Raw genomic sequence first — 25,219 nt, 5'->3', positions numbered from 1 at the left:
TTCGCGCGGGCTCCTCGCGGGCAGGCAGGTAATGAGAGTAACCATGGCAACCCACCAGAGGAAGTGTATTCTGCAGGAGACGTTAATCCCCTCTCCCCGGAGCTGGGACAGCCTGACTTTCCATTCTCACACAGTAATTAGATACCAGCTGTCAGTGCAGGGGGGATGGCTCCGCGGCTGCAGCCCGGCTAGGGGGGGCGCACAAAGGGGCGGGGGGGGGATTCGGGGAGGAGGGCGTTAAAGACACAGGGACGCTTTCCGACGGTGGGCCAAGGCGGCGCGCCCTCCCCGACACCCGCCTCCAGGCGCGCGCCCGCTCACCTGGAGACCCCGCCCGCGCGGGGCCCCGCCCACTCCACACGCACCTGCTGCGCGCGCGCCCGCCCGCCTGCCCTCGCGTCCCCCCTCCGCCCCACCTCCTCGCTCCCGGCGCACCTGCCCTGCTCGCGCCCTCCCCTCCCCGGGACGCTGCCCACCTGTCCTTTGTGCGGGGCGGTACCATTCGATCTGGCCGGCTCTCCTTCGGGGAGCGCCCGCTATGTGCCAGGCGCTGTGCCAGAGCCTGATCTGCGTAATCCTCACAGACCCTCCGCGGTAGCCGCCTCTGCTGTTCCCGCCCAGGGCGCCGCGGGGTGTGGCCGTTTGCCCAGGGTCAGGCAGCCTTGAACCCCCATCCTGATGTCCATTTAACCACCACGCCAGAGCGCCTCCCCATCGCGTCCGCATCCGTTATAGCTCCGGGGGCCTCCCAACAGCTCAAGGAGACAAAACAACCACACTGGCGGCTGGCATCGTGGTGCAGCAGTCACTGCCTCATTTCACTCTCTCAGCAGGCCTGGAAGGCTCATTGCTCCCATTTTACAGGTGAGGGAACCGAGGCACAGAAAGCTGAAGCGACTTGGCGACAGTCACAAATAGAGTGGCAGAGCTGGGAGTCAAACACAGGTAGTCCGACCCCAGGATTCCTGCTTCTAGCTCCTGGGGACTATTAATCCCACCTACCCCACCCTGTAGTGCTGGTTTCTTTCTCTGTTCAGTGAGGAGCTGCCCTTCCTAGTCATACCTGCGAAATCTAAATCCAGTCCTAAAGCCACTGCCACATCCCTAATTTCTGCCATGCCTCCCAGAAGCCCTTGCTCTCAGCGTGGGCAGCCAGTCGGAAATCATTCTAGGCCAGCCTCTCCATTTCCCAGGTAGGGAAATCAAGACCACTAAGGCAAGAGGTTAGCCCGAGGAAGAGAAGGCCATTGGGAGGGATTCAGTACCTGAGGACTCTGCTGTGCTTCCTGCCCCCCAGCCCACAATGAGGCTTGTGGGGGGTGGGGAGAAGGGGACAAGCCAAGGAGAGGCAGGAAGTGCTGAGAAGCAGCACAAGGCTCCTGTCCACAGTGGCGGCGGCTGGTGTCTGGGGCAGGAGGAGGCTATCTGATCCCTTCCCCATTGCCCTGGCCATGACCTCCTCCCTCCCTCCATCTCTCCCTCCTCCCTCATGGCCAGAGTAGCCAGCACCCAGGCCTGTAGCAGAGAACCCAGCGTTCTCCAACCCAGCCTGCATTCCTGTGGGAGGAGGGGTGGGGGAGGCTGGGCTGAGGGCTTTAGGGACAGGGGCACCCCTGGGGCCACCCCATCCCACACAGGCCAAGGCCAAGCTGCCTCCAACCTCATGGTTTCCTGCCTCCGCTCTCCCCATCTCCCAGTAGCAGAGTTGCCTAAATTTGGCTCCAGGAGAGAATGGGGGAGGTGGCAGCAGGCGGGTGCTGTCAGAGGCCAGGGCGCAGCTCCCTGTCTAGCCGGCTGGCATTTTTGCTGTCTGGAGGAGGGCAGGGGGCCCAGCAGCCCTCTCTGGGAAAGGGAGATGTTCGTACCTTCTGACATGCACTGAGTAATGTGCGAGCGACATGCAAACTGAGCTTAAAATCAGCATCTCAGCCAGGGAACAGCTTGGGTGCTGCTTTCGGGATGAGAACAGAAGGACCAGCGGCCCATTCCCCAGGGTCTCTAGTGGACTGGGTGGGGGCACAGGGTGTCTAAAGTTGGAAGTTAGGAGACTCGGTTTCTTGCCAGGTGGAGCTGTGGGACTTCAGGTCAGTGACTGGACCCTCGGGGTCCCAGCCTGAGGGCAGGACCATAGTCTTCTTTGCCTGCCCTGGCATAATGCTTGGCACACCCTGTCTCCTGGTTAAACATGTGAGTTCTGTAGCCACCCTGCCCGGGTTTGAACCCTGGCTCTCCACTAGCCAACTGGGTGAGTTCCTCAACAGCATACCCAGGCAAACTAGGCATCCCTTCTAAGACAGCCCTTTCCCTTCCCTAGAGGTTGGCTATAGGGGCAGGGCCTGAAGTTAGCCCTGGATTCTAGGTCTGCCTCAGCCACTGAGGCTCAACTCATGAGGCTCCCCTCATCTGGAAAAGGGGTTCAGAATCTCAAGGTCAGCTATGAGGTCCATGTGAGGGCCTGGCAGGCACGGGGCACCCCAGAAGTCTTCCCACTGGCACAGTTGCCTTGCTTTGCACACTTATTCAACTGCTTTCTCTGTCCGGCTCCCATCTCCCCTCTGCTCTCTTGGTTTTTCTTATTTTCTTTCTTATCTCTAGATAGTTGTAACTTTCTTGCAGTCTCTCTCCTCTCTCCATTCGTCTTGGTGACCTTGGGCCTGTCACTGCCTCTCCAGAGACTCAATCTACACATCTTGCTAAACGGGGATAATGGTAGGTAGATGATGAGCAATGTCCAGGATTTGGGGCCACTAGGCACGTGATGGGTCAGCACTTCTTTACAAGACCTCTCTCTTCCCCATCCAACATCCCAGATGACCAGGAGGGGCAGGCTGTACCCTCAGCTCTATCGGGGATAGGGTGTTGGGGCCCTGCTTCTCTGTTTAACCCCAGATAACTGCTCTCCAGCCCCTCGGCAGGGGCTGATATGAGTTGAATCCAATTTCCTGCCACCCAAAAGCCACTTCCTGCCAAACTCAGGCAGATACCAGAAGAACTTGTTTTCTGTGTACAGAGCAGTCCCTGGTGGGGCAGCCACCCGCCTGGCCCGGGTGTGAACATTTTTTCCATTTGCCTGTCTGTGTGGTGACGCTGGGTGGGGGAGGATGAGGACTCTGCCCTCCTCACCTCTGAACCTGCCAGTCCTGCCTGTGGCAGCCTCTGGGCCTGCCAGCCATCCAGGAAGAGTGCCAAGTGTCCCTTTGGGCCCAGACAGGCCCAAGACAGGCGTGTGTAGGCAGTGAAACACAGTCTGGCACAGCCACACACACAGTAAGTCTGACAGAGTCCCCACAGCCACCGGGCATTTGGACAACGACTCCAGGAGACAAGTGTGTGACACAGAGACCGCCACACACACTCAGAAACATATACAACCATACCCCATCACTGGACAGTGTCACACCCAGTCACACTCCGAATCCCACACTGACAGTAACCCAGTCTCAGAACTGCTCACACCCATGCACACAGATAGGAATCTTCCACAGAGCTCCCCACACTCACCCAACACCCCCCATTCCAGGTGTATTCACTGAGCCAACAAATGCTCTTTGAGGGTCTGCTCTGTGCCAGGCCTTAGAGCTAACCCATAGGAAGAATTACTGGACTAGTGAAAAATAATTAGCTGACTGTGCTAATCCCTCAGTTTCCTTATCTGTGGAATGGGGGTAAGAGCCTGTAGGGCTATCAGGAGAACTAGTGAGCCAATGTCTACAAAGCCCTGTCGTGCCTGGCCCAGAGAGCACTGTTAGGTTACATTGGCCAGCCAGGAGCACCCTCTGCCCTGCTTCATGCTGACATCTCCTGGCCTAAGCCCCCAGCTGCTGAGGTCCTACTTCCCATTTTCACAGATCAGAAAACTGAGGCTCAGAAAAGAGGCCCACAGAACCCTTTGGGGCCCCCACTGACCTGTCTCCTGTCACGCTCCCACTCTGCAGCTCCAGTCTGCCTCACGCCCACTCACCCCACGCACTGTTGCCTCTGCCTGGAATGCCCTTCCTGCTTGCTCTTGGCATCACCAGCTACTTTTGGAGTTGCCTACTTACACAGCTCCTCCAAAAGCCCATGCCAGCCGCTAGTTCTGACCCTCAGGGCACTTCTCATCTGTGAAAGAGTGGACACCCCCCACTCCCCCACTGAACTTTCAGGATCAAGGGTCAGGACAGTTTGTACTGGTTTCTGGCGCACAGCAGGTGCTCAACAACTTTGTCAACCAAATGAGTAAGACGAAGTAGGCTGCTCTTCAGAGCCACAGATAGGGACTGGAACCAAACCGGGGGAAACCCTGAAGCGGAGCCCCCTTTATGCCACTGCACTTCTCGCACACCAGCAGGCACTTGATAACATGTGAATGAATGAATGAATGAACAAATGAATGAATGAACAAATGAGCGAATGAAATGAAGATCTCGGGATCCCAGGCCAGTGTTCCCTGGGCTAACCCCCTTCATTTCCTGGCAGCGTGGACAAGAGCCAAGCTCCAGCCGCCTTGGATGGTGGCGGGGCTGACGGGCCGCCTGAAGCCGGCTGTCAGGAGCTCGTCTGGCCACAGCCGCCAGCAGGGGAGACCAGCTGGCGGTGCAGGGTCCATCGGCCCAGGCCTGGAATCTGAGCCGCCCTGAGAGGCCCCACTTCTCTCCGGGCCCCCACAAACTGGCCTTTGTTCCCCAGGCTGGCCAAGACAGCAGTGTGGGCTTTCTCTCTGCCTGCGGCACCCGCGCTGAACCGGCGGAGTAAATGGGCCAGCCTCCCCTCTGTCCATGCCCAGGACGTAGCTTCAGGACTAAATGGAGATGTAATTTTCTATACAAATCCATGACAATTTAGATGGAGTGATTGTAATTGGCTTTTCAATGGGGGTTTTGTCCAGCGCTGGTGGCTAGAACTGGGTGGCCTGTTTGAGGCAGGCTCCATTTAAATGACAATAAAGCAATAATATTGAGGACTTGTACAGTGCCCAGAGCCCCTCCTGGGCCCAAGTGGAGCCTCATGTTTATGGATCTGGTCCTTCTCCAGGACTGTCTGGACAACCGGGTGGTGGGGGGCAGAGAATCCAGGAGAGGGGCTCAGTATCTCTGGGCTTCCAGAAACGGCATTGCCATGGCTGGGGCAGGGGCCCATGTCTACGGCTTACCTGCTCCTTCATTCCTTGCGCACTCACTGCCTAGTGCTCCTGAGGACTGTCTGCTATTCCCGGTGCTGGCAATGCCAAGCACCCTCCCAGGCAGCAAGGGAGGAGGGTACAACGACTAGCACAGCATGAGTGCTGAGGGCAGGAGCGAGGGCCAGACAGCACAGGTCAAGTGCTATTCCACGCGCACCAGCTTCCTGAGCTTTAGCAAGTTACTTAACCTCTCTGGGCCTCCCGTTTCACTAGCCATTAGGTGGAGCTGAAATAAAAGTTATTATGAACACGAAACCCTGAGCAGGGCTCGGTACAGTGCCTGGGGTATGGAAGGTGCTATATGGAAGTTATTACTATGGTTCTTTCAAAGCTCCAGCTCTGGTGTCAGACTTGCTGGGTGATGCTGGGAGCGAGACTTAGCCTCTCTAAACCCTCACTAGTTCTCTCTAGAGTGGGGCTTTCAGAAGAGCCGACCCCATGGGGTTATGAGGGCTTCAGGAGAGGATGCGGGCAAGTGCTTAGGACAGGGTCAGTGCTCACTCATCGGCATTAGCTCTCCTTACAGTGAGGCTCCCAGGCCGTGAGGAGGTCACCATCCAGTGATAATTATAATGCTGAGTGCGAGACAGAAAGGGAAGAAAAGAAAGCTCACAGGAAGCCACGATGTAGCTGTCTCTGCCATCAGGGGATGCCCCAGAAGGGAATGAGCCACGAGGGTCCCCACACCCACCCTCGTGGCTATGGGACTGTGGGTGTGGGACTGTGTTAAGGAAGGAGGGCCTCAGGAAGGAGGTGACATCTGGACGGGACCTCGAAGGGTGAGTGGCATTTTTGTCAACAAAGGTGGATCCCAGCGGCACTGTGGCTGCAGAGTCATAGGCAGACCCTCCAGCCTGGAACAAGTGATTCCTGACCATGGGGAGGATATGAGCAGGGTGTCAGGGAGTCCCTCCTGGGGAGTGATGTTTAAAGCACAGAGGAAGGGAACCGGCCTGTGCAAAGGCCCAGCAGCGGAGGGCGGCAGTGCCACAGGCAGGGGTGAGCGAATAGCAGGGAAACTGCAAAATGTGACTGGAGGGACAGGACTGGGTTGTGCCTTGCCTCTCGGGGAGACAGACAGCCATAGTGGGGTTTTAAGCAGGAGGGTGACACCATCCAAATCACATTGGATGTGATTTGCTTGCAGAAAATGAGCTGTGGAGAGGATGAGGTAGAGGGAACACAGGGAGACCTGTGAGAAGCAGTTGGGTCACTGGGGAAGGGAAGTGGTTGGATCCAAAAAATAGCAGGGGGGTTGCTCCCTGGTGGTGCAAGGGGTTAAGACGCGGCACTATGAAGCAATCGCAGCTACTGCAGCACGAGTTTGATCCCCAGCCAGGGAGTTACCCACAAGGTGCAGCAGACTTCTCCTGTCTCGCCCGCTGCTCCCCTCAGCAGTGTATTTCAGTCAATCTGCCTGTTCTATACCCCACTCTGTCTCTGGTGAATCCTCTCACCGCCTGCACCTCTGGCCTATACCCCAGCTCTTGTATGCATAAATAAATAATTTTTTTTAAATAGCAGGGGCTTGGTAACTTGGGTGGACAGGTTGGGGGCGGGTAGCAGAGGAACACGGGCACTCACGGTGCCCATACATCAACAAGGTACATCAACAAGGTTGGTGGGAGGAGATGAGAGGAGAGAGGTGAGGGCTGCCTCCCACCTCTCCATGCCAAGCTAAGGCTTTAGGGCTTTTTTTCTGAAGGCAGCAGGGAGCCAACATCACAATTTTTCTCCAGGCAGGGAAGACCATGCTGAGAGCTCTGCTTTCCAGAGACCATTCTGGGTGGAGGGGGTGGGTGGATGAGGCTGGAGGGAAGAAAGCAGGGAAAGAGAGTGGTTAGTGGGGACTCAGAGGCCTCAGTGGGCATCCTGGCCATCTCCCAACTTCCAGAATAACAAATTTCTTCAGAATGGTCTAACAATTAGCTGTGGAGGTCACACCTGTCAAGGCAGAGATGGGCGCCCCCTTACCCCCCAGGTAAACTCAAAGCCTGGTGCTCTAACCCTCTGGCATCATCTGCTTTGGTTGCTAATAAAATCTATCCTGGATAGTGTTTCATCCTAACTGTGAACCATAGCGCCCCCACTGTGAGCCTAGGAACGGGCAGGCTGTGCACACCCATTTTTCAGGTGTGGAAACCAAGATTCCCAGAGATAGTCACTTGCCTAAGGGCACACAGCTGGGCAAGGAGAGCAGGCTCAGACCCAGGCAGACTGACTCCAGAATCAAACACCAGAGGTCCTAACCAGGCCACATGCTGAACAAGGCTTCTGGAAGTACTGGAGGTGGGGAGGATGCAGAGATGTATTGAGATTCTGAATTTATTGCCAATCTCTAAAAGTTGGAAACTTTCGTGGAAGAAATTTCAGGGAAGAAACTTTGGATGAAATCTCCTGATGTCCCAGTCCTGGAGCCTTGTCTGTTTTGTGGCCTCCAGGGTTCACCTTCAGCCTGGGCCTCTACCTGCAGCCAGCCAACTGGACATACCTGAAAGTGAGTGCTGTCCAGGGACCCTCTGGAGCTCCAGGGAAAGGCAGACTTCCATTCCCCCAGTGGGTGTTGGGAACACCACAGCTCCTCCGCCAGAAGTCCTCTGCTGGGAGCCTTCTCTATCTCCACTTGTTCAGGCCAAACACCACAGAGCCACCTTGGATTCCTCCCTTTCTCTCACCCCGCCAGCCCTCATTCCTGTCCATCTGCAAATCCTGTTGGCACCACCTTTAAACCATATCCAGAACCCAACTGCGTTCTACCACACCCCTGTTCCTGACCTCCAGCCCTAGGGGCTGCAGCGTGGGTTAGGAGTCAGGAGGGAGGCATATGTTGACAGTTGAGCGCCCTGGAGACCAGCTCCCACCCTCCCTGTCAGGGTGTCAATTCCTTCCTCTGCAGGATGGTGGTATAAACTACATAGGTCGGGGCCCCCCATTGTGGCACAAAGGTTAAGAACCGCGCTATGAAGCAATCCACAGCCTCTGCAGCACGAGTTCGATCCCCGGCCGGCCAGGGAGAAACCCACATGGCGCAGCAGACCTCTCCTGACTCGCCCGCTGCTCCCTTCAGCAGTGTATTTCAGTCAGTCTGCCTGTTCTGTTCCCCACTCTGTCTCTGGTGAATCCTCTTACTCCCTGCATCTCTGGCCTGTACCCCAGCTCTTGTATGCATAAATAAATAAATCTTTAAAAAAATAAAATAAAATGAAAAATAAACTACGTAGGTCATTTTGACTCCCATTACTCCTTCGTCCGTATTTTGCAGCTGGGCAAAGTCTAGTTCATGACACTTCATGTTAAAATCCTAATTCCCTTCTGGCCTGGGCAGGACACAGGCAGACAAAAGAAGAGTGTGTGGGTGTCTGAGGCAATGACTATCCTGACTGTCAACACCCTGGTGGCAGAACAGGGTGAAAGTTGTCTTGTTCACCAGACTGGATCTCCAGTAGCTGCCAGAGTCCAGCACAGAGTATGTGTTCAGGAAATAGTTGTTGAATGAACAGATGAATGATTAAACCCTCCTGGCCTTCACTCACTTTTAGAGGGCCTCGATTTTCCCATCTGAGAAACAGAGTATCTAATGCCTAATGTTGCTCTCTAACACTTATTGAGCATTTATTACATTCCAGATACTGATCCAAGTGCTTTACAAATATTAATTTTATTTACTCATCACTGTAATTTCAAGAAGTAGGATCAAGTTCCTTTTATAGTTGAGGAAACTGAGGCCCAGAGAGGTTAATTACATGACCAAGGTCACACAGCCGGAGTGGTTGAGCCAGAGACCAACACAGGCAACCTGGCCTCAGAATTCTCATTCTTAAACAATATTTCAGGCTGCCCTTCTAAACGAAATTCAGTTTGGGGATGTGTTAGACAGGACTGCCAACTCAATAATTCTTCCATGGCTCCCTATTGCCATTCAAATAATACTCAAATACCCACCTCTGGACTCGAGATCCCTGGAAGTAGCTCTAGTTACATCTCCTCCCTCAGGTCCCAGCACAAACCCAGCATTCCAACTGCCCCAGCTGCTTTCCTTCCCCATTGGCCCTAGGGACACCCTGCCTTTGTGCCTGGATGTACACTGTTCCCTCTGCTCAGAATGCCATCCTGGCTCCTGAGGCATTTTCCCGCCTCCTTTCATTCAAATACCCCTCTTCCCACCTCCAAGATTTCCCTGTCTGCAGCCATATTGTCTGCCTTTTATTGATATTTCCTGGAAGGTACTATTAAGGTGGCTCAGGGGCTATAGCACTATGAAGCTATCATAAGCCACTGAGGCATGAGTTCGATCCCCGGCCAGGGAGTTGACCCGGATGACACAGCAGACCTCTCCTGTCTCCCTCAGCAGTGTATTTCAGTCAATCCCCCTGTTCTGCTTCCCACTCTGTCTCTGGTGAATCCTCTCTCTGCCCCCCTACCCCAACACTTCTGGCCTGTGTCCCAGTTCTTATATGCATAAATAAAAATCTTTAAAAAACAAAACAACAAAAAGTGCTGTTTTACTGATAAAAAAAAACTGAAGGGAACCAAGATGGAAACCAGATGAACCAAGAAGGGAAGTGAGTTGCCCAAAGTAATATGGGATGAAATCAGGGCTGAATCCACATTTGCCTGACCTAAAGCTGTCAGCCCAAATGCCTGAGTCAGACCATAACTCTTGAAGTCTGCGTGGGTCTGAGCTGCCTTAGGAGGCAATAAGGTCTGAGGGCAGAGGCCACGTCTTACCCATCTGACACCCCCAGCACGTCACACATGCCAGGCACACAACAGGTACTAATTTAAGATTCCCTAGTGACTGAACAGCCTTTACCATCTGCGTGAGTCAGAAGCACAATAGTACCTATTGTACTAATTTAAGTTTAGATTAGGACTTATTGTAGAATATACAAAGAGCTCTTATAACTCAATAATAAAGCGACAAATAATTAAAAACAGGCAAAGGATCTAAATAGAGCCTCAAAAAGATATACAGACATTCAATGAGTGCATGGAAGATGATCAACAACTTAGCCACCAGGGAAATGCAAATCAAAGGCCCAAAAGAGTGCTTGCTTTGGCAGCACATATACTAAAATTGGAATGATGCAGAAAAGATGGGCATGGCCCATGCACAAGAACAACACAGATTTGTGAAACATCCCATATCTTTCTGAAAAGATGTGAACCTATAGCTCTAAATCATATACGGTGTTGTAAACCGTTAAATAAATTAAAAAAAAAGCAATAAAAAAACCCCATGAGATATCACTTCATATCCACTAGGATGGCTCTAGTCAAAAGACGGGTAATAACAAGCGTTGGTGAGGATGTGGGAAAATCGGAACCCTCATGCACTGCTACTGGGGTTGTAAAATGGCACAGCCACTTTGGAAAATAATCTGGCAGTTCCTCAGTATATGACCTTAAAAATAGAAATTCCATGATTCAGTTATCCCATGGCTGGGTACTTACCCAAAAAGTACAAAACTCTAATTTAAAGAGACACACAAATCGGGCCTCCCCGGTGGCGCAGCGGTTGAGCGCTGGGTTGCAAAGCTGCCCGCAGCCTCTGCGGCACCGGTTCGATCCCCGGCTGCTCTCCGGCCACCGGAGGAGGGTCCCACATGGCGCACAGACCTCTCCTGCCGCCCACTGCTCCACCTCAGCAGTGTACTTCGGTCCTTCTGCCTGCTCTGCTCCCCGCTCTGGCTCTGGTGAATTCTCTCGCCCTCCCGCACTTCTGACTGTACCCAGTGCATGTATAAAACGAAAACAAACAAACAAACAAATAAATAAATAAATAAACATGCCAAAAAAAAAAAAAAAAAAGAGACACACACATCCCTGTGTTTACTGCAGCACTTTTCACAATAGCCAAGAGCTGGGAACAGCCTAAGTGCCCATCAACATGACTGGATAAGAAGATGTGATATATACATATACACGACAGAATACTGTTCCACTATTAAAAAAAAAAAAAAAAAGAAATCCTGCCATTTGCAACAACATGGATAGAACTAGAGGGGATTACGCTTAGTGAAGTGAGTCAGACAGAGAAAGACAAACACTGTATGATTTCACTCATGTGTAGTATATAGAGACACCAAACAAACAGATGAACTAAATGAAACAAAAATAATCTTTTAGAGTATAAGACCAATTAGTGGTTACCAGAAGGGAAGGGTATGATGAAGATAAAATTGGACTTTTAGCGGTGAACTTTATGATATAGAGCTGTCCATTTATAATCCAGCACACCTGAAACTTACATAATGTTATAATACAATATTATGTCAATAAATAAAATAGTTCAGAGTGGAAAAAAAAGGAATTATTATATGATATGGCGATTTCTAGCAACTCCTAGGTGAAGGAGAACCGAAAACACAACCACACAGAGGCTTGTGCCTGGTACTCACAGTAGCATCACTCAGAACAGCCAACATTTGGAAACAACACAATGTCCGTGAGCTCTTGAGCAGGTCAATCAAATGTGGGCCATGCATGTGATGGAATAGTATTCAGCACTAAAAAGGAAGGAAATACATGCCACAACATGCACAAACTTTGAAAAGTGTAAACTAAGTGAAAGGAGTCAGACACATAAGACCACATAATGTATGATTCCATTCATAGACAAGGCCCCAAAGGCCAATCTATATAGAGAAAAGCAGATCGGTGGCTGGGAAGAAGACAGGGAGACATGGAGAGTGACAAGTGATGGCTATGGAGTATCTTGTGGGGGGTGATGAAAATGTTCTAAAATTGATTGTGGTGATGTCTGCACAGCTCTGGATATAATAAAAACCATTGGGTTTTTATTTTATTTTAGAGTTGTATTTTAAATGGGTGAATTGTAAGGTGTGTGAATTTGATCGCAATAATGTCATTGTAAGAAAAAGCAACCGACAGGATAGTGTACAACTTATTTTGTATAAAAAAATAGCCCCAGAAATATATGTGTGTATCTGTAGGTGTAAAATATCTCTGGAAGGACATCCCAGAAAAAGCAGTGGTTGTCCCTGGAAAGGGGAACTGAGTGGCTGACAGGCAGGATTTGTATGGAGACTATTTTTTTTCCCCCACTGTATATTGGTAACCTGATGAATTGTTTTTTTCAAATAATGAGATTCTATCACCTTTTCAAAATGTTACACTTAAAAAACAAAACAGAACAAACAACCACCAGTGGTTTATTACTCACTGGCCCTCAGCCAGAGGATGGGTTTGGCTAGGCAGCTCAGAAACACAAGAGATCAAGAGAGAAACCCAACTTCGCAGTTTTTAAGCATTGGTAACATCCATCCTCTTGTATTCCTTATACAAGCTCTGCCAGAGGGTTCAGAACCCTCCCTGTTTCCACTAGCAAATCCTGTGGCTCCTTTCAAAGCAGGCAGTCCTAGAATCTGCTGACTTTTCACTCTCCACAGGCACCACTCTGGCCCAGGCCACTATCCCCTTTACACCCGGATCATAGCACCAGCCTCCTCCCAGCTTCTCCCCTGATCTATACGACACATTAGATCTGCTCCTGCTTCTCACCACTGGCCAGGCAGTTCCTCACTTGCTACTTCCTGCCTCAGGTTCTTTGCACTAGCTCTGCTCTCTGCCTGGAACACTCTCTCACCAGATAGCCACGTGAGGTACCTTCCCCAACCTTTCCCCATAAGGAGGCCTTCCCAGACCACCGGATCAGATCGTGAACAGCAGCCACCTGTTCTAGCACCTTCCCCTCCTTTATTTTTCTATGTAAAACCTGATGTATTCAATATTTGTTTGTTTATTTGTTCTTGCTTGTTTGTGATCTGTCTCCCCCAGATGTAGGCTCCATGAAAGGCAGAATTCTGCTTCTTTCCCCAGCACCAAGAACAAGGCACATTGTGGGTGCTCAAAAATATTTGTTGAAATAAAACTGGGTCCTGAAAAACTGTCACAGACCAGAGGAGGTAAAGGAGATAAGATAATTAAAAGTAATGTGGTATTATGATTGAGATCCTCGAACAGAAAAAGGACATCAGAAGAAAAGTAGTAAATCCAAAATAAATGTGTTTAGTTAAGTGTTGCGCCTCTGCTGGTTCTTTAGCTGTGACAAACAACCCATAATATTGTCAAATATTAACAATAGGGGAAAATGGGTGAGAGGTATTCAGGAACTCTCTGCACTATCTTTGCAACTTTTTTTGTGAATATAAAATTGTTCTACAATAAACCACTCATTTAAAATTAAAACATTTCTTGATGAAAGCACAAAGGGGCAAATGAGGCTCAAAGGTGCAGCACTTACCGCAGGCTACACAAGCAATAAGAAAGTGGCTCATGGTAGAGAGACCCGGCAAACATCCCCCAAGAGGAAACCCGTGTCACTGGAGATCTATTTATTTTGCAATGAAAAGCAATGTTGTGTTGGGAAAGGGTGGGGTTTTTCTTTCCAAATAGCACAGGAGGCTCAGACATTTTATTAAGAATCCATGCCTGGCCCTATAGAGCTCAGCAGCCAGGCATGCTCTCCAAGCAATTGTCCTTTTCTCCTTGGCCCCTAGGAGGCCCAAACAGCCTCTCCAAGTCATGATACTAGCCAACAGTTCTAGATCCTAAAATCCCAAGCTGGGTCATATAAATCAGGGTAGGGGCCAAGGAGGGGACAAAGGAAGACCAAGAAAGAAAAAAGAAAAGGGAAAACTTGTTCTAGGAACTGCACCGGGCAAGACATTTTAGACCCAGGTGTCCTCATTCCAGGGGACTGGAATGCTTTGGTTACTCCTTCAAGGCTGGTTTGGTTACTCCTTCACCAATAAGGAAACCGATGACTGGAAAAGGATGCAGTTACAGGGTGATGAAGCAGCCACCACACTGGATTTGATCTACTCAGTCTCAAATTGAACCCCTCTCCATGCCCTCCCTGCACTTTAACCATGCTGGCTTCTCTCAGAACCACATCTGCACCATATGCTCTGTCTTGTCCTGTGCCCATGCGTACCCTCTGCCTGAAACACCCTTCTGCCATACTATTAGCTTCCAATCACCTTCAGGACTCAGCTTGGGTGTTACGAGCTGAATTATGTGCTCCCAATCCTCTAGTGTTCCCTGTGGTAAATTCCTATGTTAAAGTTCTAACCCCTGCACCTCAGAATGTGAATTTGGAGTGAGGGTCTTTAAAGAAGTAAAGAGGGTCTTTAAAAAGTTTATTAGAGTGGGTCCTAATCTAATATGACTGGTGTTCTTTTAAGAACAGATCAGGACACAGAGACACAAAGAGGGAGGACCACATGAAGACACAGGGAGAAGACAGCCACCTGCAAACTAGCGAGAGGCCTCCGAAGAAATCCACCCGCCAACACTTTCATATCAGACCTAGTCTCCAGAGTTGTGTGAAAATTAACTTCTGTTGTTTAAGCCCCACGACTGCAGTGCTTTGCCATGGCAGTCCAAGCCCATGAATGAACTGTCTCAGAGAAACTCCCCAGCACCGTTTATTTCATGGTGCCTCTCTGCACACATGACACTGTTTATTTGTGTGAGGCTAGCTGCTATCTCCTAGCTGGCTAGCTGCTATCTCCCCTGCAGGCAGTGAGAACCCTGAGGGCACAGCTGGGTCTGCCCTGGTCTCCACCCAGCCCAGCAGTTGCTCCACGAACATGTGCAGGAGTAAAGGACAGGCGAAGCTCTCTGGCCTTGCAGAACACTCTTGCCTCCCTTTGTGCCTGTTCCCCATAAAACAGCAAATCTAAAGCTTCAGGAACTTTTAAACTTCATTCTTCTTCTGACGCAAATATTTCTTTGGGTGTAGGAAGGCTTCCTCTATGTCAGGCTCAGTTTTGTCTAGCAACTTTAAATCAAATTCGCTGAAAAATGTAAAATTCATTCATGGTGTCAGCAATAGGAAAGGTACATCACATCTGCTACCTGTCCATGTGCCTCCTGGAACCCTGTTCTTCCTGCTTCCCAGTTCTGACTCTGTCTACTTCCTGCCAACTCCCTGCTGCTGCTGCTTCCAAAAGCTTCCCCCTACCGCCCCAATAAGATACCTTTGGGGAGCCTGGAGACAACAGAGGCCCAGAAAGGGACATGGTGGCCCAAAGTCACACAGTCAATCAGAGGCTGGTGCATCTAGGAGTCTCAGCTCCTCCTGCTGAGGAGGGAATGGAAGGAGCTGACCTCAGGCATAGCACAGGGAGAGCATGACCTGCCCAAGGCCACTGAGCTGTAAATAGTGGAGCCAGAGCTGGATGTCCAGAGCGCTGACCACATGGCCATCCTGCCCCTTCCTCAGAAGAGGGCGTGGAAGGGCCCAGAGCTCTGCAGGAGCTGGTTTATATAATATAGACCAAGTTCTCTGGAACATCATGGCAGATGAGGAATCTTAGGAATCAGGCAGATCTGAGTTCAAATCCAGCCATGTGAGCTTGGTCAAGGGATTTCATCTCTTTAGGATGTTTCCTCAATGAAACATGGGGCTCATGGGGCCTACCTGGTGGGGAGATGGTGAAGATTAAATGAAACGATGTTAAGTTTAACACTCACTAAATAATGCTGATGTTAAGGGTGATGCCACTAACACAGAGCCTATGTCCACTTGCTCAGTCCATTTCATAAAGTGGAGCTCACCTTCATCCCCCCAATGAATGGGCACCCTTGCTGGGGTGCTGTCCTAGGCACCTATCTGCTGAGTCAGGGCCCCAACTCCCCAATCACTTGCTTTGCTGACAGTGCTGAGGATGCTGGGGTAGCCAGTTAGAATGTTCTCAACATCTCTGTGGTCTCACTACTTCTTCAGAGGCACTCTCTGAAAGCAGGATCTTTGGCCTCTTCAGGATGTCAGGAGTAACTCAGCTAGCTCCCCAAATCCTCCTGACTGGGCAGGGAGTGGATGGGGGGAGAGGTCTAGTTCCTACCATGCTCTGCAACCTCCAGTTAGCCCTTAGCAGTAGACAGGGGGCACACCCCAACACCACCCAGTTCTTTCTAGCTCTAAAAAGATTGCATTAGTATTTGCTTGGGTGCATCAAATATCTCTGGAAAGCCAGACAAGAAATTGTCACTGTGCTGCCTTCTAAGAGGGGAACTAGGTGGCTGAGGAAAAGAAAAGGGGTCAGAAGATTTTTTTTTAAAGCTAATTTTTTATAGTTTTCAAATTTCCTATTGGGTGAAAGCACTGTGCATCTAAACAAAATTAAAATTAAAAATAATAACAGAATCTAGGATTCTGAGTGGAAGGATTAACACCTCCAGTTCCCGAGTTTGACACTTGTCACTACTGCAGGTAAGTGACAGCAGGAGCGATGGGCGTGGCTACTAGATTAGGTGAGTGTGGCTCACTTCGCCTCTGGGCCTCAGCATAGCCCAGGATCAAGAGTGCTATTGAAATCCACATCATACTCTAACCCCAGTTTACTTGTCTCTCCTTTGGATCAGATCTGGGGGGCATGAAACATTCCATCACAGGAGTCACGGGAGGTCAGAGGTGAGCTTGTGAAAACCCAAATGGCCCAGGACTCTGCACGAGAAAATGAGGGCCTCACCCAGATTTACTGATGGGGAAACCATGGCAGGGAGCTGCAGTGCTGAGATGATACTGTCAGGCTGGGCCCGTCATTTGCCTATCACCCTGCACCGCTCATCCCGACTGCCACAATGGGTGGACTCTGTCTGCATTAAATTTGCCCCTGCACCCTTAAGAGTCTGCGTAGGCAGGTGGGGGATCTGGCCTGGACATGGCCCCTTCCCAGCTCAGTGAGGCTAGAGGTTCGGCTCCGGAGGGCCTGGCTGGGCCTTGCAGGCTGTGGTATGGAGTCTGGTCTTTGTCCTAAGAGCCCCTGGGGAGCCACTGAAGGGTTTTAGGCTAGGAACTGATGTTGTCTGATTTATGTTTCAGAAGATTGCTCTGGCTGCTGGGTGGAGAGCGGACTGGAAGGGTGAGAGAGGGAGCAGGAGACAGATGCAGAAGCCACTGCAGCCTGGACTGGAGAGGGAGCAGTGGGAGAGCTGTGAATGGGTCCCAGGGAAGGTCAGCTGACTGCAAGTAGAAAAAGTATATTCCTCCTTGGGTAGTGAGTCCCCACCCCTGACATGTTTAAACGGAGCCCAGACCACAACATGACAGAGCTGTTACAGAGGGGATTTGACAAGTTGGACCACGATGCAAAGATTCCGATCACTTCCTCCAGGAAGCCTTCTTCTGACCCCCAAAGCTAGGTGGGAAGCCTCCTGGGTGCCTCCATCACAGCACTGATTATCCTGGGTCATTATCACCAATTTCTAGGTTTCTGTGTCTTTCTTTACCACAAGGACAGGGGTCACTTTGTGGCCCTCTGGATTCCCAGTGCTCAGCAAAGACCTGGCACACAGTAGGACCACACATATCACCTTTCCTCCTTTCCCTTCCTCTCTTTCCCAACACCACTTCTTCCAGGGCTTTCATCTGGATATCCCCACTGCCCAGCCCAGATGCTAGTACACAGCTGGTGCTTAGTAAAGGTTTCTTGAAATGGATCATCTCTCTAGGGGATTTAACACACAGTAGGAGCTCAGAAATGTTCAGTCCCTTCTTCAAAGGGCAGAGACAGGGGGCCTCCCTGGTGGCGTAGGGGGTTAATATGCAACCTATGAAGCAATCCACAGCCTCTGTAGCACAAGTTCGATCCCCAGCCTGCCAGGGAGCAGCCCACATGGCGCAGCAGACTTCTCCTGGCTCGCCCGCTGCTCCCCTCAGCAGTGTACTTCGGTTGTTCTGCCTGTTCTGTTCCCCGCTCTGTCTCAGGTGAATCCTCTTACCGCCACACCGCCACCCCCCGACGCCCACGCCTTTGGCCTGTGCCCCAGCTCTTATATGCATAGACAAATAAATCTGGAAAAAAAAAAAAAAAAAAAAAAGGACCGAGTCAACTACAATACCAGTGACACTTGCTGGGAGCTTTCTGTTCCTTTGTTGCTCCAAGTCATTGAGGTAGGACTGTTAAATTCTTTTTGCAGAGTAGCCAGTGGGACACTGGAAGTGTAAGAGTTTGTTGGGGTCACACGACTGACAAATAGCAGAGGTGCGATCTGAACCCAGGCTGTCAGGTTCCCAGACTGGACTAGGTGACTGGTCTGATGGGCTAGTGGGTACCACTGTTGTCAGCTCATAGTAGGTGCTGAGACATATCAATATTGAGCCCCAGAAAGACACGGTCACTCTAATCTAGCTGTCATGGAGAGCCCAGCATGATCCCACTCTCCTCCCTGACTTGGGTTTCCCTCCTGGCCTAGTGGGCCAGGCTGTCCCACGGGGGAGGTGGGGGACAGCTGCCAGCCCAGGCCTGCCCAGGCCCGGCTACCCACACAGCCTTCCCTGAGCTGCCAGCAGTCCAGCAACGTGGTCTACCCCGGGGAACTAAGCTTGGGCCACTGGGCAGCCCAGACAAAGGCAGGCAGCGTGCCCGGACCCCTAGCACTCTTGCTGCTGCCTCCTCCACTTCCTCCTCCTCCTCTTGCTCTCTCCCCAGTGCCCAGGCTAGGGGCACCAGCAGAGGTTGTTTTCAAAAAGAAGGTAGAGGAAGGATGAGGGTGGACAGCCCCCAGATGCAGTCTGGAGCCATCAGAATCATGGGTGGAGAGACAGCCTTGTAGGGCCCAGCAGCTAGAAAATCAGGTGGGGCCCTGCAGCTAGAAAATCAGGTGGATGGAGGGTTTCCAGCACAGGCTAGCAGGTCTGAAGCCTCTCCCTTCCCCTACACTGGCACCCCAACTGAGGCCATCTGAATAATCACCATCCTGGGTACTGAGCACATCAGGGTAGAGCCCTGGGCACAAGGCATCACGCATCAGCCCAAAGAGAGACAGGGCTTTGGTCTTATGCTGAAGAGCCCAGGTACCAAGGTGGCTCTAAACTGTCTCTTCCGTTTAGCCAAGAGGATAGAGGTTCAGGGGGCAAAGCAACTTGCCTCATGTTGCAGAATTGAAAGGGGGGCAAAAACAAGCCCACCCAGCTTTCCCTGATTGCAATAGACCATAAGCGTCCCACTGCCCTGACGGTCTCTTTACAAATAAAAATAGAAATGACGACTAATATTTACTGAGCATTTGCTAGTTGCCAGGCACTGTGCCTAGAGCATAAAGTCATTTAATCCCCACAAAAACCCTAGGAGGTAAAAACTATTATCATGTCCATTTTACAGATACATAAATGGAGGCCCGGCAGGGTAGAGTAATGTAACCAGACAGCTAGCTAGTATGCAGGGGAGCGGGGTTTCAACCCAGCCATCGGTAGTCTGCACGCTAAGCCTGTTCTAGCCCGGGGGGGCAGGGATGCATGGCCGGGAGGGTGAACTAATGAATGGGAGCTCTGCCCTGTGTGCCCCAGGCTCATGGCTGGACACCCAGTAGGTGCTTGGCCAGCAGTCGCCATGACAAAGCTGTGCTTTCGGGTGTGCAGCCCCTACCGGCGGGGCCTTGCGTCCCCAGCACGACTGGAGCTCGGGCCGCGGGCTGTGTGCCCGGCTGCCGGGGCGGCCCGCGCTCCCTCGCCGAGCTGAGCGGCGGCATGACGGATGTGCCCGCCGCCGCAGGGAGCCCAGGGTAGAGCAGTTGCCTGGAAACGGGCTGCTCTGGCGGCCCACACTCAGACCTTTGTCACCATCTCAAGGACCTTTTTTCCCTCCTCCTCCTTTCTCACTGGAGCCAGACCCGGCACGCAGGTGAGAAGCTGCAGCCAACACCACCAGCGGCCCCTGTCACAGGGGACTCGCAGGGGCCCACGGCCCTGGGTGGGGGAGAGGGAGGCAGCCGGGAGACAGGCGGCCCACAGCTGGGAGACAGTGCTCCACAGGCGGCCGGCTCGGGCTTGGAAAAATCTTGATGCTGGGATGCGTCTCTCGCTGGCTCTATTTCTCCCAGCTTCTCTGACAAAAAATGAGCCTTAGTCTTTTTTCTTAATGGCGCAATACTGTAAGCTTCAGCTTCTAGAGCCCAGGGTGGTGCCCAAGAGATCTGGGGAGGCCTCTGGAGGGGTGCAGGGCGGGGGGGACAGGTGTGGTACCCCCCACACAGCAGGCACTAATTGGCCCTTGTGCTGGGGGGGGTCTTGAGAAGGGATTAACTGGGCCCTGAGGAACTGGCTGGGGAACTGGCCACGCCCCAGCCACGCCCCAGCCAGGGCCCCACTTGGGGACAAGGGTGTGGAGGGGCTAATACCGAGGACTCTGGGGTCAGACCAGACTGGGCTCAAATCCCAGTCCTGCCCTTTGAGCAAGTCATTTCTGGTGCCTCAGTTTCCTCTTCAGTGAACAGGGAGGAAGGATCTGGCTAAAAGGGCGGTTGAGAGAATAAAATGGCACGACCACACGAGATACCTAGCGTAGAGTGTGTGCTCCGTGAGCCATCACAGGTGCCTTTTCACTGAGCTGCCACAGGGTGCCAGGGCCCAGGTGTGCATAAAGCTGGCTTCAGCCCCTCAGCACTCAGAGGGGCAGAGGGCCCACAGCCCACTTACTGAGCACACAGAAGGTGAGGGGCAGGAGGGACAGGTCAGACACCCAGAAGGATAAGACCCTAGACTGACTTCAGGCCCTCCCAGACTTTTGGTTTGCACAACCGTTACCTCCGACGAATGGGACTTGCAAATCTGATCTCAAAGTCACCTGCCCCAAACCTTTCTTGCCTCCCCAGGTGAGAAAAAAAAACCAGGCTCATGTGCCAGGCACCAGAGGCCTCTGTGACGGGCCTGCTCCCCACGCCCTCCGGAGCCCTGCTTTGAACCATGCTTTGGGCCTCTTCAAGGCTCTCTCTTGCCTGGGACCCCACCCTCAACTTAACTCCTTGGTGAGTCTCGGCACTGAGGTTTACTCTTCCAGAATCCTTCCTAGTCTGGCACTCCTCAGACCCAGCCAGGGACACCTTCTCCTGTACTCCACAATGCTCAGTTCACAGTCACCCCCCACCCACTGCGCGGTGCTCCTCCCTGGAGTCATAGCCAGAGGGAGAACGCACCTGGCCTGGCACCTGAGGCCCAGTCAGAACCCTATCTCCGGAATGGCTGCCCCACCTCAACTGGCCACAGCTGCCCGGTGCAGCCTTTGTCCCGGGCCACCAGCCTCCTAGCAGCCTAGCCATGTGCTCCACTCCTTCCCTCTGCTCACACAGAACCTTCCCACACGCACACTCACACACACTGCTCAGCGGCTCCCAACCCATCCTGACCCACCCTGGGAGTCTGGTTCAGACCCTCCCTCCTCTGACTTGCCCTGACTACGCAGCCAGGGGCAGGCGGCCCTGTTGTCCTCAGGAGTTGAGACTGCCCAGCTCCTGTTTTCCTGAGGCATGGGGAGGGAGGAAGGGGGGGGAGAGGAACAGGAGGGGGAAGAGATGTGGAAGAGGGGAGGGAGAGGGGGAAGAAGGGAAGAGGGATAAGAAGGGAGGAGAGGAAAGGAAAATGGCGAAAGTGCTCCACCTTTATTGAGCACTTGCTGTGGGCTAGCCCTGTTCTAGGCCCATGACCACACAGCATCTCAATTATTCCATTACTGGAAGGAGCAAAAGAAGTTCAGGCTCAGAGAGATGAAGCCTCTCTCCTGTCTAAGGGTCGGAGGCTAGCTGGGCTTCTGTTCCCTGTAATGCTAAGGTGGCACTACCTGATCCCCAAGGATTGTGTTCTGCATTCCTTGTGTTCTCCCACATGAATCACCAACAGGCCCAAGGCAGTGGCAGTGGTGACAGTAATGGTGACAGTGTGCAGGCTCCAAACCACACAACTCTAATGGTAAAGACAGGGAACTGTTGCCCAGAGAGGCAAAGCAACTTACCCAAGGTCACACAGCTAAAAAAGTAGAGCCAGGATCTGAACCCCACGATCTAAAGCCCATGATGTTCTGGAACTCAGGGCATTACCTGATCTTCCAGCAGAGCTGGCACCAGCCACGGGCAGCTGTAGCCCCAATTCTGGTCACCAGGCCCTGAGTCTGTCCCTGGTGGCCACCCACTAATTAACCAGGAGGCTTCTGCTTGCTCAGTGGCTGCTTTGGAGCAATTCTCCCAGGAAAGGCCGAGCTTGCAGGCGCAGGAAAGGTAATTGCTAATTTGCACAAGAGGAGACAAAGGGACAAAGGCGCCCTTGGCTGCCCGGTGAAGCCTGTGATGGTCTCACATCCACCTTATAGAACCACCTGCTGCTGCTTGTCATCCACTTGTCCAACAAGCCTGTCTGTTCACAGGACACATCCACACACAGGCCCTGTCCAGTTTGGGTCACCAGATCAAGCCTCAGGAAGAGTAAAGAAGAATGTGATCATGGCCCCTGTGGCCTTCCTAGCACTGCAGGGAAGGGAGAGCAGGGGCTGCAGCAATTTCAAAACTAACGGGCCCTCTAAGGGCTCTAGGGGGTCTGGGCACCCTGGACTATTGCTTGCTGTGCCTCACTGTGGCCCGCACTCATTTACAGAGGAGAAAACTCAGGCACAGGGACATGAGGTGACTGTCCATCATGGAGCCAGGATTGGAATTCAGTGCTCGTGTCTCTCGGCTTTGTGCTATTCCCATTATGCCTATTTCTACTCTCCCATTTTGCAGCAGGAGAAAACTGAGAACAGGGGGTCACGTTTTGATGAAGGCATGGGATATGGAGCCCCACCTCTGCTCTCATGGCCTGTGTACTTGGGGATACACCTTTCCTCTTTGTGCCTGCGTTTCTTCATCGAAAAAATGGGCCTCCTGAGTTGTGTGGGCACTGGGGAAAGACTATCTGGGGCCTGAAGGTGTGAATATAATTGGGCTCCCTGACCTCTCAGGGGTCAGCCCAGTACCCACAACAGGCTGATGTGGGGGCAGGGAAGAGGGGTCTAGGTCCTGGGGCCCTAGGATGAGGGGTGAGACTATAACAGCGAGGAGAGACTCGCAGGCAGGGACTTATGTCGAGGGTGAGGAGGCCAGACTGTGGCTAGGACTGTGGGTGGAGGAAGGAAGGGGTCCTCCTGCACAATGCCCACTGGGCACCACCTCTCTGAGCCATGAGTAACTGTCCAGGAGGGGTGGCCAGTGCTGGGCTGGGGTCAGGCAGACCTGGTTCCAAATCCTGGCACCACCCCACCTTTGAGGTTCAGCTTCCTCATTTGCATCGCTGCCTGCCGCAGGGCAGTCCTGAGACTCATGGTATGGGTGCTGGGAGACCAGGCGGGAGACCCAGCCCTCCCTGGCCAGCAAGGCCAGACACCAGATGGAGAAACAGGCCAAGTGGACAATCACATGAGCCCAGACCTCTTCCTCTTCTCGGGGACCTGCCTCAGACTCTGCCTGCCTGTGGCTTGAGTTTCTCCACGCTCTGGACCTTTCAACATCCTTACAACAGACCTCCCAGCCCACCAAGCCGTGCCTTACAAAACCTGCTCAGGGACCACAAATCTGAACGTCTATTATTGCATGGTGTGGGGGTGGTGCGCGTGTGCATGCACGCCCACGAGGGAGGACCCTGGACAATCTCCACTCATTGGACCCCCACCCCCATCCCAACCTGGGTTCTCTGAGCCAAGAGACCCAGGCCTTAAAGCTCTATCGGCTCTAACTCACGGTGACCTGGGCAAGCCGTTCATTCTTTCCAGGCCTCAGTTTACCCCTCTGTGAGCTGGGGATATTATTTCCTGGTCCCTCTTCCTCACAGAGGTTTTACTAGAGTCAGTGATATGACAGATTCCCAGCAGCTGTGAAAACAGTTCAAAGTAATACAGAAGCTAGGTTCTGGTTTTAAACATTTTCTGAGCACCTCCTACAGGCGGGCACAAGACGAGACACTTATTCACACACTTCCTGGCATGTTTCCTGCAAGTCCCATCACAACTCTGATGGAGAGGCAGGCAGCTGCATTCTGTAGCTGAGGATGCTCACGTTCCGATTTGCCAAAGGCCACCCAGCTCAAAAGTGATGGACTAGGATTTGAACCCACAACCCCTTGAGAGTCAGCCATTGAAGTAAGAAGTCAAGAGAATGGTGTACTCTTTTTTTTTAAGCCTCCGTAGGTCTCAAAATCTACCCAACAGGTCGAAGAAATGGGCAGTGAGTTCCCTGTCCCAGGCCCTCCACGAGGCTGGTATAACTGGCTCTCACTGGACTGGCTATGAGAGCTCAGAAATGATCTTGTTTGGGGGCCTAACGTCCTGAGGAGTAAAATGCAATCCTCTGATTCCCAAATACTAGGGGTACAGACACTGACCTCACTGTTCCTCAAGCCCACCAGATACACCCCTGCCTCAGGACATTTGCACCTACCAGCCCCTCTATGTGGAGTGCTGTTTCACCAGATAAGTGCAAAACTTGCTCTGCTACCTTCTTCAGAACTCTGCTCCAAATATCACCTGTTCTCCGTGAGGCCCTCTCTGACACCCTGGTTACAACTTCAATCCCTCCCACCCTAGCATTTCCATTTCCCCTTACTCTGCTTGATTTTTCTCCACAGCATTCACCTGCATTTGACAAAATAGTTGCTTTCATTATTTATTATATAGCATCCACACCCGCTAGAATGAAAGTCAGCTCTTCGAGGGCAGAGATTTCCATTTATGTCTCCAGAGCCTGGCACCATGCCTGGCACAGAGCAGCTGCTCAGTAAATATTTGAACAACCAAATAAAACAAAGGCCCAGAGAGGGAAACCGATGGGTCCCAAGCCACACAGGGTTTACAGAGGCAGCATTTGTGTCCAGGTCTTCTGCTCTCAGTCCCCATCTTCTGGCCCTCTTCAGTCTGGGCTTTCTAAATGTGGCGGTCCCTCCTCAGCCTGGGCTTGCTAGACCTGAGGACCCTGAGGCATGGCAGACAGTAGTGGGTGGGACAACACCCTCCCCCTCATATATATATATGGGAAGCAGCAAGGGAGTGTGTCTGCCCAGGAGACCTTGCTCCCTCCCTCCGCACCCCAGGTCCCAGAGGCAGGACTTGGAAGAGAACCTTCTTTTCTTTCTTGCCTCCTAATTTGGGGAATGGGGTCTTCCCCTGGAAACATCAACAGCCTCAGGGAGGGAGAAGGTTCCTTGCCTTTGCTGTGGTCTCCCTGGAGGACAGTTCTCTCCGTTCACAGACCAGGCGCTGAGGGCAGAGGGACGAGGGCATCATCTGCCCA

The 25,219-nt window shown here is 52.2% G+C and overlaps 1 protein-coding gene, 1 long non-coding RNA gene and 1 other non-coding gene across 4 annotated transcripts in view; 2 read left to right on the top strand and 1 right to left on the bottom strand.

Moving 5' to 3' along the window:
* NOL4L (nucleolar protein 4 like) overlaps nucleotides 1–25,219 on the bottom strand; it is a 125,064-nt gene that overhangs the window by 82,130 nt on the left and 17,715 nt on the right. The gene's annotated exons all lie outside the window — the stretch shown is intronic.
* On the top strand, nucleotides 606–8,115 carry LOC129146082 (uncharacterized). The gene is made up of 3 exons (XR_008552498.1): nucleotides 606–864; nucleotides 7,603–7,658; nucleotides 8,058–8,115. It is a non-coding gene; the product is annotated as an uncharacterized LOC129146082 (long non-coding RNA).
* On the top strand, nucleotides 10,209–10,313 carry LOC119237819 (U6 spliceosomal RNA). Its single transcript, XR_005123450.1, has one exon. It is a non-coding gene; the product is annotated as a U6 spliceosomal RNA (small nuclear RNA).

Source organism: Talpa occidentalis, unplaced genomic scaffold, assembly GCF_014898055.3.
Source record: "Talpa occidentalis isolate TD23 unplaced genomic scaffold, MPIMG_talOcc4v2.1 talOcc4.10, whole genome shotgun sequence".
Lineage (NCBI taxonomy): Eukaryota > Metazoa > Chordata > Mammalia > Eulipotyphla > Talpidae > Talpa > Talpa occidentalis.
Note: the sequence above shows the minus strand (reverse complement) of the source record. Positions and strands in the feature narration are given on the sequence as shown.